Source organism: Mauremys reevesii, linkage group 14 (genome assembly GCF_016161935.1).
Source record: "Mauremys reevesii isolate NIE-2019 linkage group 14, ASM1616193v1, whole genome shotgun sequence".
Lineage (NCBI taxonomy): Eukaryota > Metazoa > Chordata > Testudines > Geoemydidae > Mauremys > Mauremys reevesii.
In genome coordinates this window covers 37985089-38001131 of record NC_052636.1, presented here as the reverse complement: position 1 = coordinate 38001131, position 16043 = coordinate 37985089, and the positions used below count along the sequence as shown (strand labels likewise).

The 16043-nt window shown below is 47.9% G+C and overlaps 1 pseudogene; it reads left to right on the top strand.

Moving 5' to 3' along the window:
• Window positions 1-16043, top strand: part of LOC120381942 — a 131245-nt pseudogene that overhangs the window by 60762 nt on the left and 54440 nt on the right.

Below are 16043 nucleotides of genomic sequence, written 5' to 3'. Positions count from 1 at the left end.
AAGGGGAAGAGCCATGGGTCTCAGACCTGCAGGGTTCAGAGGGAAAACAGACCCTGAGATCTTCCTGCAGAGGTGAGGAAACATTAAACCAACTCTGAGTGTGAAAGTGCCTGAAGGAAACATCTGGGATGCCCTACCAAGCCCTTGAGAGGTCTCTCAGTTCATTATTGTTGCCAGCAGGGGTCATATCCTCAGGGTAACTATAGCTCATGGCTTCCCGTAGATTCTAGCAGACACCAGGCAGTAGCTTCCTCCCTTCCCCCTGAGAATTTGGATGGGATTTGAAAGCCAAATTGATCCCCTCCTCTCTCCTGTTTTGGGGAAGAGTATGGGGGAGTTCAGTTTGTGATTTTTATTTGACCTCCCTCCAGCACTTAGTTTGTTTTGGCTTTTCACTTTTCATCCCTGTTTGATGTTTCTGTCTTTTTCACCGCAGGTGATGCAATGGCATGTGAGAAAGAGGAGCAGAGTTCTCAGCAGAAAAATGTTCAGCAAGTGGATAAACACAGAGCATTATTGCAAAGATCAAAAAGCCATGTGTCCAGGAGTCATGAGGAGGAAAACTCCTGTGAGATTCAGCACAGACCAGAGAGAGAACAAGGAAACCAGCCGGGGGTGAAAATGGGTAAACGTATTTCCTCTCAGGGAACTCAGAAGGACCTCAAGGAAACCACAACAAAGCAGGAAATCATCATTGGAAAGAGAAAAAATACATGCACAGTGTGTGGAAAAAACTTATGTGACTACTCAGCCCTTCTTAATCATCAGAGAATCCATACAGGCGACTGGCCCTATGAGTGCTGTGAGTGTGGGAAAAGCTTCAATCGCAGATCAGCCCTTTCTGTTCATCACAGAATCCACACAGGGGACAGGCCCTACAACTGCAGTGAGTGTGGGAAAACTTTCAATCGCAAATCGGACCTTTCTGAACATCAGAGAATCCACACAGGGGACAGGCCCTACGAATGCCGTGAGTGTGGAAAAAGCTTCACTCAAAGATCAGCCCTTTCTGTTCATCAGAGAATCCACACAGGGGACAGGCCCTACGAATGCCGTGAGTGTGGGAGAACCTTCACTAGCGGCTCACACCTTTCTGCTCATCAGAGAATCCACACGGGGAGGCCCTATGAATGCCGTGAGTGTGGGAAAAGCTTCACTCACAGATCAGCCCTTTCTGTTCATTAGAGAATCCACACAGGGGAGAGGCCCTACGAATGCAGTGAGTGTGGGAAAAGCTTCACTAGCAGCTCAGCCCTTTCTAAACATCAGAGAATCCACATGGGGGACAGGCCCTACGAATGCCGTGAGTGTGGGAAAAGCTTTAGTCAGCGCTCAAACGTTATCGCACATCAGAGAATCCACACGGGAGAGGCCCTTTGAATGCCGTGAGTGCGGGAAAAGCTTCACTCACAGATCTGCCCTTTCTGTTCATCAGAGAATCCACACAGGAGAGGCCCTACGAATGCCGTGAGTGTGGGAAAACCTTCTCTTGGCACTCAGCCCATATTAGCCATCAAAGAATCTGCAAGGGCAATGAACACCATAAAACCCTCTAGGGCTATCAATTTTTTTTCTTAATACTTTTCCTGATTCCCACATAATAACTTTTTAAATCTGTTTGAACTGTTTGCAGCACTGTTATCCCTCAGCTTGGCCAGATGAGTGGCCCATTTATGCGTTTTGTAGTTTGCCTTCTTTTGAGGTGGGCCCATTTGTCCTTTCTATCAACTCAATTATCCCACAAGTAACTGGAGTGTGCCCTTCCTATGAGGAACCTTGGAGCGTCACATTTATACCATTCCTCCTATTGCAAAGTTATTGTTAGAGTCGCCAGTGGTACAGATTGTATCCTTGCCAATTGTTCTCACGTTGCTCTGGGTTGTGCTGAAGAGCAGTTACATTGGGAATTTTTCATATTATAGTTAAATAAAGAGGAGCAGGGAAAAAAAGTGTCATTTCAGCCTCTGTGACACTGGAAGGAGATGGGGTGGTTCAGAGATTCCCTCCTTCCCCATCACTCCAGAACTGTTACATTTTGGCTTCTCTGTGCAGAGTTTATTTTCATCACATTCTATCCCTCCACTTCTCAAAATGTCATATGAGGAAGAGTTCTCAGCTGTCTGTGCTTGGCGATGATGCTTTGATTTCTTTCCTGCTATATCAGAGTCGCTATGCCTGGAGATGAAAGTGTCAAAGACCTGGAAGGGGAATTTAAATGGATCCCAAACATAGTGTGATTATTTGGCGTTTAAATTCCAGGTTTCATCTATTGGTAAAGCCACTTCTGGCAAGAGGACTATTTTGTCCCCCATTATGGGGATGCTGGGATACTTACAATTTTGTAAATAACATAACTGACTATTGAGAGAGTGCTGAGTGAAGCTGCTTTGAATGGATCAGAGGAGAAAGTGATGGGATTCTAAATAATCAGATGTAACCTGCTCTGGAATTTCTCTTGATACTTTCATTGTCATGTATTCTGTCTCTCTGTGATGTGGGTTTCTCTCTTTCCTGAAGGCTGTTTGCTCACCCAATTGGATATTAGTTCAGTTCGATAGGACGTAGCTCAGATTTATTGGAGAATTGAAGACAAATGACCATTTCCTAAAGTCCTCATTTGTCACTTCAGCTTTGCTTTTTCCCCACCCCTCCATGATGACAGTTCAAGTGCAGTTCTGTCAACAGTGGAGAACTCTCCAATTTACTGCACAATGCTAACAAAGAAACAGCAGTGATTTAAAATCTCCATTCGGAAATGGTGAACAACAGCAGAACCCCAACTAACTGAAGAAGTGCATACGATCACAGTGGAGTTCAATTATTTAAGTCAGTATTTTCTCAGATGATTTGGGGAGAGAATTCCACATTAAGTGATTTTTAACTTGGCAAAATGCCCATGTATTTGGTTCCCGAAGCATTTTTGTAACCCATGCCCCACAGAAGATCTTTCCTATTTGGAATGCTCCCCTTCATGATGCAGATGTTGAGGAAAGAAAAGTGGTATTTTTGTTCAATTTATCCTTAATAGATGCTGAAAATGTGTATAAAATGAAATCAATGTTGGAAATCTAATAGCAGCAGAAAAATAGCTCTTTTTAAATAGAAATTCTAGCTCTGGTAACAAAGATTCTGATCCAGGCCTGTATCCAGTCCCTTGCCTGGCCCTGTGTCACCAAATTAAAGAAAAGCTGGGCATGTTTCCGGAAGCCATTGCTTACGACACTGCTGAGATTTTGAGTGGTTTTGTAAAGGATTCTACTTTTGAGAAGTGTAAATTTACCTAAAAGGGCAAGGAAACAAAGGGCATCAGGAATGTATGTTTTTTCGGATGAGGCAAGAAAAGGGAGTAGCATTATCCCTCTTGGGTAGCCCCTGTTCAATTCCAGGTCAGAAAGCAAAACTCTCCTGCAAGAATATCCAAAAAATATTGTGTTTCACTTCACTTCATAAGTACAGTTGTGGGCAATTAAATGATGACCCTAAAATTTCATAAAAGCAAAGAACGCTGAACAAAAAAGTGTGGGAAATACGGATGTATCTGAGAAAATGGCTTGGAATGAAGGAAGACAAAATGGATCGGTCGAAAGAAAAGACCCTGTTTCCCCCTAGTTTGGAACTTCTCTCACAATTACTGGAATAGAAAAGCTAAACAAATGGTGTCCTATTGTTGTAAAGGAGATTGAAGTGAAGCCATTTTCTCCAGATAAAAGAAAATGGTCATGTCAGGAGTGGGATTTGAAACCTCGTCTCTATGTAGAAACCAGAACACCCAAGAGAGAGGAAAAGAGAGTCTTAAAACTGGCACTTTGGACCAGTCCCAAATCCTAACGCTACAAAGAATGTGACTTATCAACCCTAGTTTTCATTAATATTTGATGACACTCTTTAGGGAGGCCAAGATGGCACATCTCTTTCAACTCCTAGAGACCTTCTCCAGCACAGCTGATTTTTAGGCACACTCACCCGGACCTAAAGTTACACGTTCCCTGGAGTTCCATGAGTTCTGCAGTGTTGGAATCTCCTGCTCACGTTTTAAGCAAACAAAAGATGGGTGCTGGCATTCTGAGACCCTCAAAATCCTGCCCTGGGGGCCAGACAGTTAAGCAACCAGCATCGACAACCTCTACCATCATAGCATCCTGTCTGGCAACAACTCACTTATCAATAGCTGGGGTCTGAAATCCTCATTTCTTTGTTCTTCTATCACTGTAGTCTCCACTTTCCTATTGCTTGTCTGTATAATCTCTGTCTGGTTCTGTGATTGTTTCTGTCTGCTGTATAATTAATTTTTTGGGTGTAAATCAATTAAGGTGGTGGGGTATAACTGGTTAGATAATCATGTTACAATATGTTAGGATTGGTTAGTTACATTTCAGTAAAATGATTGGTTAAGGTATAGCAAAGCAGAACTCCAGTTTTACTATATAGTTTGCAGTCAATCAGGAAGTAAGGGGGGGAATGGAATGTGGGTAGGGGAATTGGAGTTATGTTTTGCTAAGGGGGGAATAGAAAGAGGGACACAGACAAGCCTCTGTGGTGTCAGAGCTGGGAAGGGCGATACCGAGGAAGGAAATTGGAATCGTTGCTTGCTGGAAGTTTACCCCAATAAACATTGAATTGTTTGCACTTCTTGAACTGCGGGTATTGCTGCTGTCAGTCATGCGAGAAGGACCAGGGAATGGGAGGGTGATGGGATAAACCCTCTAAGAAGTACGTCTTTCAGGATGTGAAAAACCCTGGAATCAGTATAATTAAGCTGACCTAAGCCATGGTTAGATAGTGCTAAATGAAAGAAAAGATTGTTCTGTCAATGTAGCTATTACAGGGATGGAAAACCCCTCCACTCACTGTAGCAACTGTCTACTCCACAGTGCTATAGCAGTGTCACAGCAACATTTTAAGTGTAGACAGCCTCAGAGCGAGACCAGGTCTGGCTCTGTGGATGCTCTGGCACTACAACAAGAGCAGTGACAATACACGAATGCTTCCGTAGTTGGCAGGATTCAAACTTGCCTGGGGAGACCCCAGTGGATTTCTAGTCCATCGCCTTAATCACTCACCCGCAACTACTTGATGTATAGGTGCTTCACTACACAATGATTCTGTTCTCACTGAATTGTCACTTCCAATTGCTCAGACCAGCTCCCCCAGCACACTCCTGGCTGTGCATTAGTGTAAGTGTGTCCACGGCTGAACAGCAAGAGTTCCTGCCCATTTCCCTTCCGGCTGGAGCATGATTAGAGTGTGTTTGTGGTTAATGACATTGCTATAGATTGTTGTTCAGTCCCCACACTGACAATTCAGACCGTCCCGTTCCTATTCTAATCTCCACCAGATCATGCCAATAGGAGTCAGGATTTCTCTGGGGCACTGAAATGTTTCAGGGGGTTGGTACATGAACTCAGCCTTGCATCCATCCCTGATGTTTCATGGACTAACAACAGCAGCGTAAAGAAAGAGCTGATCCAATATCTCACTGTCAGAGGTGAAGGTGGCCTCGTCCCATCTGCATGACCATTGCCATTGCAAGAGAGAAGGTTTCAATGGAATCGAATGCCCTGGCTCAGACAAGAGACACAGGGGGGTTTTGCTGTTCATGGATCTGTGCAAAGGAAATTGTGTCTCTGTGTGAAATTGAGGAGGGAAATGAAACGTCCCCATGGTGGCCCAATGCCCTAAGGAATGTGGGCGATGGACTCCGGCTGGGAAATGATTTCACAGGATCAATGTATTGCCCTGATTGAAAGCTATGGCTAAAAGGCAGCCACTGTTGTTCGTACCTGAACCGTTGTAGGGACGCCCGAGTGGGTATCAAGTCCACTGCCTTAACCAGGGGTAGTCGATTATTTTATCAAAATTCAAATTTCTTGGTCAAGGCATAGTCAATGTATAGACACCACAGAAAATAATACACTGATGATAAGAAGAAGAATATAGAAATATTTTGCAGTCACTATGGGCATAACTATGATAATTGTTTTGTGTTTCACTCTTTATATATGGCAGCACCTTCCTTCCCTTTAGACTTCTAGTTTACCAAGGGTAAAACTAAACATCTCTTCAGATACCAGGGCGTGTTTGTGTTCATTCCTGCTAGCTACACAGGGATTTGATGTAGCTGCTTTCAATCCTCCGGCTCTGCTGGGATAAGTAACATTTCAGGCGGTCACTGAACTGAAGGAGGGAGATCATTTTTTGACAGGTTACGCCTCGTCTTAAAGGTGTTTGGCAGTCTTGTTTCCCAGGTCTCTTCTGAGGGAAAAAAGTTTCTGTGCAAAATACCAAAACTTTTAACAGAGCGGAGGGAAAGGCAACAGCCACATGATGAGGCCACAACATGATTCTTTTACGTGGGACGACTCTGAACACTGACTGATCTGCACTCTCTTGTGTTTGAAGAGATGTTTAGTTTTGCACTTGGGAACCTATAAGGCTGAAGCAATGTTATGGATAGTGACACAGCGATTGAAGGGTTATTTAAGGTTGTAAAAATTGTTAAAAACACTGAGCTTAAACTTGAACTGCCTGTTATTAAAGGCTGGTTTCCCCATGTCGGTTCCATAAGCTCTGCTAGAAAGGCCCTGGGTTCTCTCCTGCCTCGGTGGGAACTAGAGGGGAATCGGCCCCTGCTGCCCTTGGCTCCAGGCTGATTTTTCTGGGGAGGGGGCGTGGAATTGATTGGTTTGCTGTTGAGAAGGGAGCCAGGCCAGTTCTCAGGGAACGAGAACTCCCAGCATCTGCCCAGCCCAGCCCAGGCTACTGCCCTGTCCCAGCCTCTGTTCCCCTGGGGGCCCTGCATATTTGACTCTAGAGCAGGCCGGGAGCAGCAGCTGAGGCAGAGGACACCTGGGCTGGGCAGATAGGAGGGAATTTAGCAAGTGGAAATGGTAAAACCGCAGTGAAGTATTACCTTGGACTCGACGGCATTTCTCCATTGGTCTGTCTGCTTTGGGGCAGGGACAATGACACGTCCTGCTGCATTCGTCATTTCAAAGGGGGGTTTAGGATTTTCATTCTCAGACACGGTGCACAAAGCAGGACTCAACCCAGGGTGCAAACGAAATGAGCCACTCACAGGTTCTGGCAGCCACAATGAGCCTTTGGTGCGAGAGCTCAGACCTGCCCCTGTCCCACAGGGAGGGGGGGTGTCTACAAGGGGCTTGGACCACTGATCTATCAGCACCTAACTCCCAAACTTTCAGTAACTCTATCATCAGTGCCCGTGAGTGTAATTTAAACCATGAGAAAAACCACACTAGGCTAGACCAAAGGCCCATCAAGCTCTGAATCTTGTCCTCTGACAGTAGCCAAGAGCAGGTGCCCCCAAAGCCACCACTGGGAGTTGAACCCAGGATCACCTATTTACAAGGCAGGGGCTTTAGCCAGCTTAGCCATGGTGCCTGCCTGGGTGTAAGACATAGTGTCTGCCCACACCTGACTCCCTGCCATCTCCACCAGGCCCTGACAAGCTTTCCTTGTGTTTGGATTCTGCAAAGCAGAGGTGACGTTTTCCTTGTAAGCTGTGTGTGTGTGAGTGACTCTTTGGCCAGGTCTGCACTACAAAGTTGTTTCAGCAGAAATATATTGCTCAGGTGTGTGAAGAACAACGCTCCCTCGGTCGGCAGCTTGGTGTGGCTGGTGTACACACTGCAATGCCACGTCTGGCAACAAAACTGCCCTGTTTTGGTGACAAAATAAAACCACTTTGATGAGAGGCCTAGAGCTTTTTGCAGCAAACTTACAGTGACAGAGTGCCAGTGTAAATGCTGCTGGTCATTAAATCACCATAACTGGCCTCCGCCAGTATCCCACAATGCCCGCCGTGAACTCACCTGCCCTGCATTCCTGCTAAAGAGGCTTGGCCTCTCCCCTTTCATAGCGCCAGGAAGTTCTGACAGCTGAGCCTGCTGCTCTGCTCCGGCAGCCAGGAACAAATCACTGCCGTGGAATGCTGCTCTCCGGCCCTGCGAACACAGAGCAGGGGGCGGGAACTTCCATACATGGGGGGGCCACCGGCATCCGAACTATGACACCCCATGACACCCCTTCCCTCGAGGAGGCTCTTACCTTCTAAACAGGGACGGCTGTTTTCTAGTAAAATCACTAAAAGGGAAGGAGAAAACTCGAAAGAGGTTCCTCCTGGCACTCACGTCCGTGAACCCGAATACTCCCTCAGTCCTCAAAGAGAGACCTGGAGAAGGAGACTTGCTGCAGCAAAGCCACAGGGGTCTCTGAGGTTTCCCTGGCCCCTCGCCCCGGTCCTGCCTGGCTGATGTCAGCATCTCTCTGTGAGGTCACCACCTCCCCACCGCCTTGGACCAATAGTCTGAGGTCCTGCAAAAGGCCTTTGTGATGTCACTGCCACACCCCTCCCTTGCTGTGCCAATGTCCTGCCCCTGGCCAGGCACTGTGGAGGTTTGAGCTACTCCCTGTGGATCACCCCACTCAAGGAGCGTTTGGTCTAGGCAGCAAGCCGGCTAGACAGGGAAACATCAGACGCTGCTCCCAATGCTACACTCGGTTTTTCAGAAATTAGTCGACTTTATGGCCAGAAGAGACCATTAGAGCATCTAATCTGACCCCCTGCATATCACAGGCCTCCTGTATGACACAAGAGCTACTTTGGGGGCAAAGACATTCCAGAAAGGCATCTAGTCTTCATGAAATGACATCAAGAGATGGAGAATTCACCACTTTCCTTTGTAGCTTGTTCCTGTGGTGAATCATCCTTCCTGTTGAATATTTGTGCCTTAGTTGTAATATGAATTTGTCTCTTTTCACCTTCCAGCCATTGGGTCTTGTTATGCCTTTCTCTGCTAGATTCAAGAGGCCTTTAATATCCAATCCTTTCGCTCCATTAAGGCACTTCAACACTTCAATGAAGTCACCTTTCAATCTTCTTTTGATCAGGTAAACAGGTTGAGCTCTTTCAATAGCTCACTAGAAGGCATTTTCCTCCAGACCTCACAACATTTGTTGGCTCTTTCTGCCCCAGCTCCTATTTCACAACATCTTTTTCAAATGAGGACACCAAAACTGGAGGCAGTATTCCAGTATCAGTCTCACTGATGCCGTGTCACCTCCTGTGACGTTATTGACATAATCTGTAACTGTATAGATCACCGTTGCGACCGCTGTTCTATATTTGCAGCCAATATTGTAGAAAGGTTTCGTGCAAGGGGGTCTATGGAGAGGTTCTGATTGGCTGATTATAATGATGCTATCTCTAGATGTGTATCATTTTTTTAGTTGACGTTATGAATATTGGCTCTATGCTGCCCGTATTTCAATCTTGTGCTCTGCTTCCGGTGTCAGTTCTGTCTAGCCTGCTTGATGGCCCATTAAGGACCATCAGCTATACAATTGCCCCATTGAGACAAGGCAGATACGCCTTGTGACTCAGCAAGGTAGCAGGGACCTGCCTATGGAGAGAACTCTAAGGTTTTTCTATGCCACGTGCTGGATAGAGTGTCCTTGGGACAATGAAAGCAAAGACCACATGGCAAGAGACTATAAAAGGCTGATGCCTCGTCTCCATCTTGTCTTCAATCCTGCTTCATACCTCTGGAGGGACTTTGCTACAAACTGAAGCTCTGTACAAAGGACTGAATGACCCATCCCAGCTGTGGATGTACTCCAGAGACTTGATTTGAACCTGCAGTTTATTCCATCACTGTTACAAGCCTGAACCAAGAACTTTGCCATTACTGTATGTGAAGGGTTCAAATCCATGTGCATTTTATATAACAACCTGATCTATGGATTGTGCCAGTTCTTTTCCAGACCCGAAGTCCGGATTATGGTCAAGGACTACAGGCCTAGCAAATAGTGACCAGCTAAGAGAAAGCTGGGTAAACAGAAAGCCTTGCTTGCTAAGATAGGCCTGGTCAGCAAATTGCCAGGTGTTGGAGCTTAGAACTAAATGATTGTGTCTTATTCAGAATTGCAGACTGAACAAAGAATCCCTATTGTGTTTGTTTCTTCTCTAGGGAGACATTCTTCCCACAGATCCAACCTTGAGTTTATGAAAAGTTGGCACGTCAGTATAACATATGGCATCCTTCCACCTCCCTTCCAAGGGACCAATGCCTGCCTTAAGACACAGAGAAAACAATCTTTATTGCCATATACTTTCACTCTTTCTTTGCTTTAACCCCCAGGAATGTACCTGTTGGACAATCAAAGGAGTTGCTCCATTCCTATGGATCCCAAATCAGAATTCAACATATATATTTTATACTAATAACATTTTATCAAAGTATTAATGAAATGTTAACTTGCTAACTTGAGACCATGGGTGGAGACATTATCTAATCTGTTAACCATTGGCTAATGTGCTTATCCTGTCTTGCAAAACCCGTCCCGGGTGTGGAACTGCCTAGCCTGTCACTTTCCCCCGCCCATGGAAAATCTATATATTCTATTGTAATTAATTAATTAACAGTGTCTCTGAGCCTAATAAGCCCACTCCGCCAGCACTGTGTGTAATAAAGTCCTATTCTTGACCTCTACACAGTGTAGATTTATGTCCTTCACAGACACCTGCTGAATAAAGAGGAGATTCAGCATCCAGCTTGGCTGAATGTGTCTCCTCCCCACAGCTTGGTGATTTTTGAGGAAATGGAGAAGACTGCCTTTGCCTAGCTGTACATTGCTTGCAAAAGAAACAGGTCTTTTTGGTGACAAGTGTTGAAAGGAGCCATTAGACAAATGTGGAGACAGGAAAAATGTCCCCCAATTGAACTGGCATCTGTGGATGCTGAAGCCACAACACAGAGCGCTAAACACTATATGAGAATGGCTGGTGTCAGCAGAGTCTCTACCAAAGCCTTTAGCCACCAGCAGGGGCCTCTCTGTGCACAGAACTCCTGGTAGTGTGATGGCTGCAGGCAGTGGAGAACTCCATTTTGGCATCTCTTTTGTGGTGAACATCTGCAGTGGCTATTAAAAGGTCTCTAGATAGTGATCTTTGGGAAGAGCTGGCTGAAGAACCTTCCTACTAACCAGGAGAGCCTGGCTTGGCCGGCCAGTTCTTCCTTGCCAAACCTAGTGTGTCTGTTGGCTCCTTTTTTTGTATCTCTTTTCAGAAAAAGAAAAGATCTGTCAGCAGAATCCTTCTAAGTGCTTGTTTAAGACAGAGAGAGCCTTCCTTGCGGCTAAGTCTTGGTGCCATGGGGCATGCCTCACTGCAGCACCTCCTGCTGACCATCCTAGCAATTAGCTCTGGTTCACCGGTGCGCCTTCATCTAGTAGCATCTGGCCACCATCTGTTCTATCATTAGGACCCATGTTGCTCTCAGGACTTCAGTGTCCTCTTACGGACACAGCCCTCTGGCTGTGCCCCACTCAGTTCTCTCCCCCCTGCTGGGGGGGGGGGATGTCCTCTACCCAGACACTTGCCTCAGTGGCCGGCTGCAGTCCAGGGTGTAGCCACCTGTGGCAGTGGCTACTGAGGCAAAGGTGTGAACCTCCAACCCTGCCATCTGTTTCCCTGGACAATTTCCCAACAGACCTAGAACCTTCCTCCACCTTTGTATAGGGCCTTAGTCTGGCAGTAGTCAACCAGGAGGTCACTCATGTACCCCTTACCCCAGCACTACTCTGATCATGGTGCCCTCCCTGCTCCTGCCTTCCTTCATAGCAGCCAACCCTCCTTCCTCAAACTCCAAGGAGTGACTAACTCTTGCTGTGCTGAGCAGCTCTTTATATATGGGCTGCTCCAGCAAGCCTTTTCCTGATTGGCTCTCCCAATAAGCCCTTTCTTGATAGGCTGGGTTCTGCACAGCCTCTTCAAGGCTGCCTTAATCTTTCTCCTGCTTGTTTCAGGCAGACAACCCACCACACATGGAAAGTGGCAAATGAGAAGTCTGGAGCTGAAGGAAAGGTTACCATGACTCAGAACTGAGCCGAGGTTGCTGCGACTGAAACACAGATCACTAACCATTATATGATCACAGTGACTGGTGGGAGAGGCACATGTTAGAAGCCCTCTGTCTACTCAGCTGTGGCTTTCTGTGCACAGAGAGCCAGACACCTCAAGGTCTGCAAGTCTTGAGGGAAATGGGGAACGTCTGTACTTTAGAATTTGCGGGTGTTGACTTGAACCATCAAATGAAACAGTTGCAAATACCTTCTTCAGGCAGGCACCATGGCTTAGCTGGCTAAAGCACCTGTCTAGTAAACAGGAGATACTGGGTTCAACTTCCGGTGGTGCTTTGGCATATGGCTTTTGTCTCCTCTGCTCACATTTTCCTGTGTCTTCCTAGGAAACAGAAGAGGCCTCCCTTGGTATCCAAGTCATTGCTTGCTAAGGAAAAGGCTTCTTTGGAGAGAAGCATTGGAAACAATCAAATCACAAACCTGGAGTTGATGAAAACGCTGCTATGACTGGCATTGGCATGGCGGTTGCTTCAACTGCAATTGCTGCAACACGAGAGCCTGCACCACACATCCTTGTGATTCCCTGGAGATGTTCACACACAGATGTCATGTCACCTTCCTTTTGATTGTCATGGATGAAAAATGGAGCGGTTGGGAGAAAAGTCCCAGAGAGTCGCTCCGTGGCTAATTTGGGTGATTCACCTGCCAGGTAAAGTGGAGGTTAGGGATGCAGCTCCCAGTGGTGCCTTAACAAATGTGTCTGCTCTTCCCACCTTTTGGTGAATCTTTTGCGGAAACAGAGAAGACTGCCTCTGCCTTGCAATGCAAATGCTTGCAAAAGAAACCAGTTGTTTTTTCTGACAAGTGTCAGAAGAAATGTGGAGACAAGGAAAAGGTCATCGTAACTCAACTTGCATCCATGGCTCTTGAGGCCAGAACGCAGAGCACTAAGCACTGTACGACCACAGCAAAATCTAAACTTTACACCTTAGTACACTAGGCAGTAGTTAGGTCAAGCAATTTTCTCATCCTACTGGAAGTTACCTTCCTTAATACATAGAATTCCCCCTAAAACCTGGATTACTGTCCTCAAATGACCTTCATTTTCTCAGGATTCCTGCTGCTTCCAGCATAGGTGGGGGAGGAGAAAGGCAAAAACATGATGCCACAGTCTCCTATTTTATATCCTTAGTTCAAGTGTCTAGAAGACACTTGCCCAGATGTGTCCGGGTGGGCTCTGCTGAGTCACTAGGTTGGGGAATCCTCCTGGTGTGGTCTTGTGCAACTGAGTCATAGACTTGAGCGGTCCCCACAGTGTTGTGTTTGGGCATCTGTCACTGAATTGGAAATCCCTTAATTACAATTCCTCTGCTGATTCATGGCTGTTGAACACCCTCCTCGGCAGGGGTCACTAGCAAAATTTTAGCCTATTTCGGTAACAACCATACAGCAAAATGCATAACTTCACACACCCTCATGCTATACATATTTGGACAGAATAATCGATTTCAGCAGATCATGACTTTTCATATGATAACTTACATGGAATGGTTGGTAGGACATATCACAGCCATATATGAATGATGACTATGTGAGCTACAGGGAGCTATTTTGAAGTACATCATGTCACAAAAGCCTCTAGAGACTGGCCTTTGGGGAGAGCTGGCTGAAGAGCCTTCTGAGTAACTGAGAGATCCAGGCTTGGCCCTGCCAGTTTGTGCTTGCGAACTAAACTTGTCCGTTGGGCTCCCTTTTTTGTGTCTCTTTCACAGAAACAGAGCAGAAGTTCTTGGCCAATCCTTGAAAGTGCTTGTTCAAGACACAGAGAGCCTCTGTGCTGGGACAGGGTAGGGGTGCAGGAGGTAGTCGGGGTGGAGGTGCTTACCTCGGGCAGCACAGCTCCCAAAGTGACTGGCACACTCCCCTCCGGCAGTGGCTCCTAGGCAGTGGGATGCGGGCGGGTCAGCTGTGGCGTGTGCACTCAGGGCTGCAGGGATATGCTGGCCACTTCCAGGAGCAGTGTGGCAGGGAGGGAGGGGGCAGAGTGGGCAGGGAGCCGCCTTAGCGCTGCTGGCACATCTCCGTGTGTCACTTGGGGAGGCATCAGGTCTCTGTGGGCTGCCTGGGGCAGGGGCAGTGGCCAAGGGGGCTCGGGCCACCCCTTTGCCTCCTCTCTCCAGGCTCCCAGCCCATCTTGCCGGCCGACAGGGATTTTAGGTGCAGCAGCCCAGGGAGCAGGAAGGGCGAACCACAGCGGCTGCCTCCCCCACATGCAGGAAAATGGCTTGAGCTGCTGGCCCCACGGACTAAGGCACCAGGCCTCCAGCTTGCCCCATTCGACCCAATGGGTTGATCTTGTGGCCAGAATTATTTGCAGTCGGGATTTGCCCCAGCAGTGCCCCACAGGGGGCCAGGGTCAGCTCCAGCACAGGCCACACAGGAAGGCTTAATGCTCGAGCTGCAGCACATGCTGGGCAGGCTTAAGGCCGGCACCCCATGGCAGGAGAGAAGAAGACGACTCGGCCCCTGGAGGGGCAGGCTGAGGCTTCCTGGATCCCATTTGCTCACAGCTAGCACCCTGCCCCCACTCCCAAGTCATCAATGGCGCCCCCAGGTCAGCCAGAATGAAGCAGCGGTTTTCACTGCACCAAGTCCACTTATGGCTTACAGGCAACTCCCAGACCCACCACAGCCCACCATCTCGGCCGGAAAGGAGCCCACTCAGCCTCGCCATTGCTGCTTTTCCTTCCCCCCAGAACCCCGCTTCTCCAGGGCTGCAAGGAGCCATCCCTGGGAAACCAAGAGGCAGGCACAGGATTCTGCCTCCCAGCAGCCAACCGCACCTCCTCAGGCTTTGCAGAACGATTGGTGATGCTCTACTAACCCCATTTAGCCGCAATGATGTGCTTACTTTCTGCCTTGCCTTCCTCAGCTCGACTTTCCTCTTTTGCCCCATTCCTGCCTCACTTCCTCCTTTGGCAAGTCACGCGGAGGAGGCCAGCAGGAAGAGCCGGCCTCCACCGGCCAACCTCCCAGGGCGGAGGAGGCCAAGCCACAAGCCTCCAAAAGGTGACACGCCGCACTCCTCTAGGTTCTCCAGCCTGATGCCAAGGTGCTTTCTCCACTGCTGTCAGCACCCTCTGTCATGGAGGGGTTGGAGTTATCCCAGGGACAGGCCAATAGGAGAAGGAGGAGGCCTTCCTGAACAGCAAGGGGATCTGGGAAAAGGAAGCCAGCATATTACTGCCTGGTTTTAAACCAGGGACCTTTTGCATGTTAGGCAAATGCGATAACCACTACACTACAGAAACTCCATCTGCTTGGCTCTTGCTCACCCTGGCACAGACCGATGGACAAACCTGGAGAAAGTGGTGGCAACCCTTCGATGGGTCAGCTGGCAGAGCAGAGCACTGGAGCGGGCACTCAGGAAGTTGTCATTACGTCGCCCTTGTGACTCCAGCTTGAGGGAGAGCTTCTTTTTCTTCCCCTTGCTGACAAAGAGCAAGAGAAGAATGAAAGGTCAGGTGGGCCAACTCGGTGCAGAAGCCCATGCTGCCTTTTCCTGCTGCATAGCCTGAAATGAGGGACTCGTGGCAGTTAAAGGAACTGCTGCACTTTCAGAAAACATCCCACCCGTGCACACAGGGGGACAGAAGAGCCTGTTAGTCTAGCACGCTCCCAACTGAACTACTTCAGCAGCTGCTCGGTTTCTTTTTGGCCTCCTGCTTTTCTGTCTGGGATGTTGTTGTCAGCTGTGGCACAGAAAAAGGACGTCATTGCGAGCGGCCCATGAAGACAAGATTCACTTTTGCCTTCCTTGCTCAGCTTTACTTGCTTCCTCGCCCTATTCCTGCCTTAGTTCCTGTGTTACCTGAAGGTGACGGGGGGCCAGCAGTACCAGGAGGAAGTTGGGCAGCTAGACCCTGGTGGCAAAAGTCCTGCCGCCACTTGCCACCCCACTCTCTTCTCCCAGCGTCACATATTGGCCACCAGGGACTTGGGGCCCAGCAGCGCAACGGAAGGCAGTGCACAGAGCCACCCTCGCCTTGAAGCTCCGGCTCATTAAACCACATCTTCAGTTGCTGATGGCCAATGAGAGACCGACATCGCTTGCTATTTTAGCACGTGGAAATGCCATTGGTCAGTCATTGGATCTCTGTAAT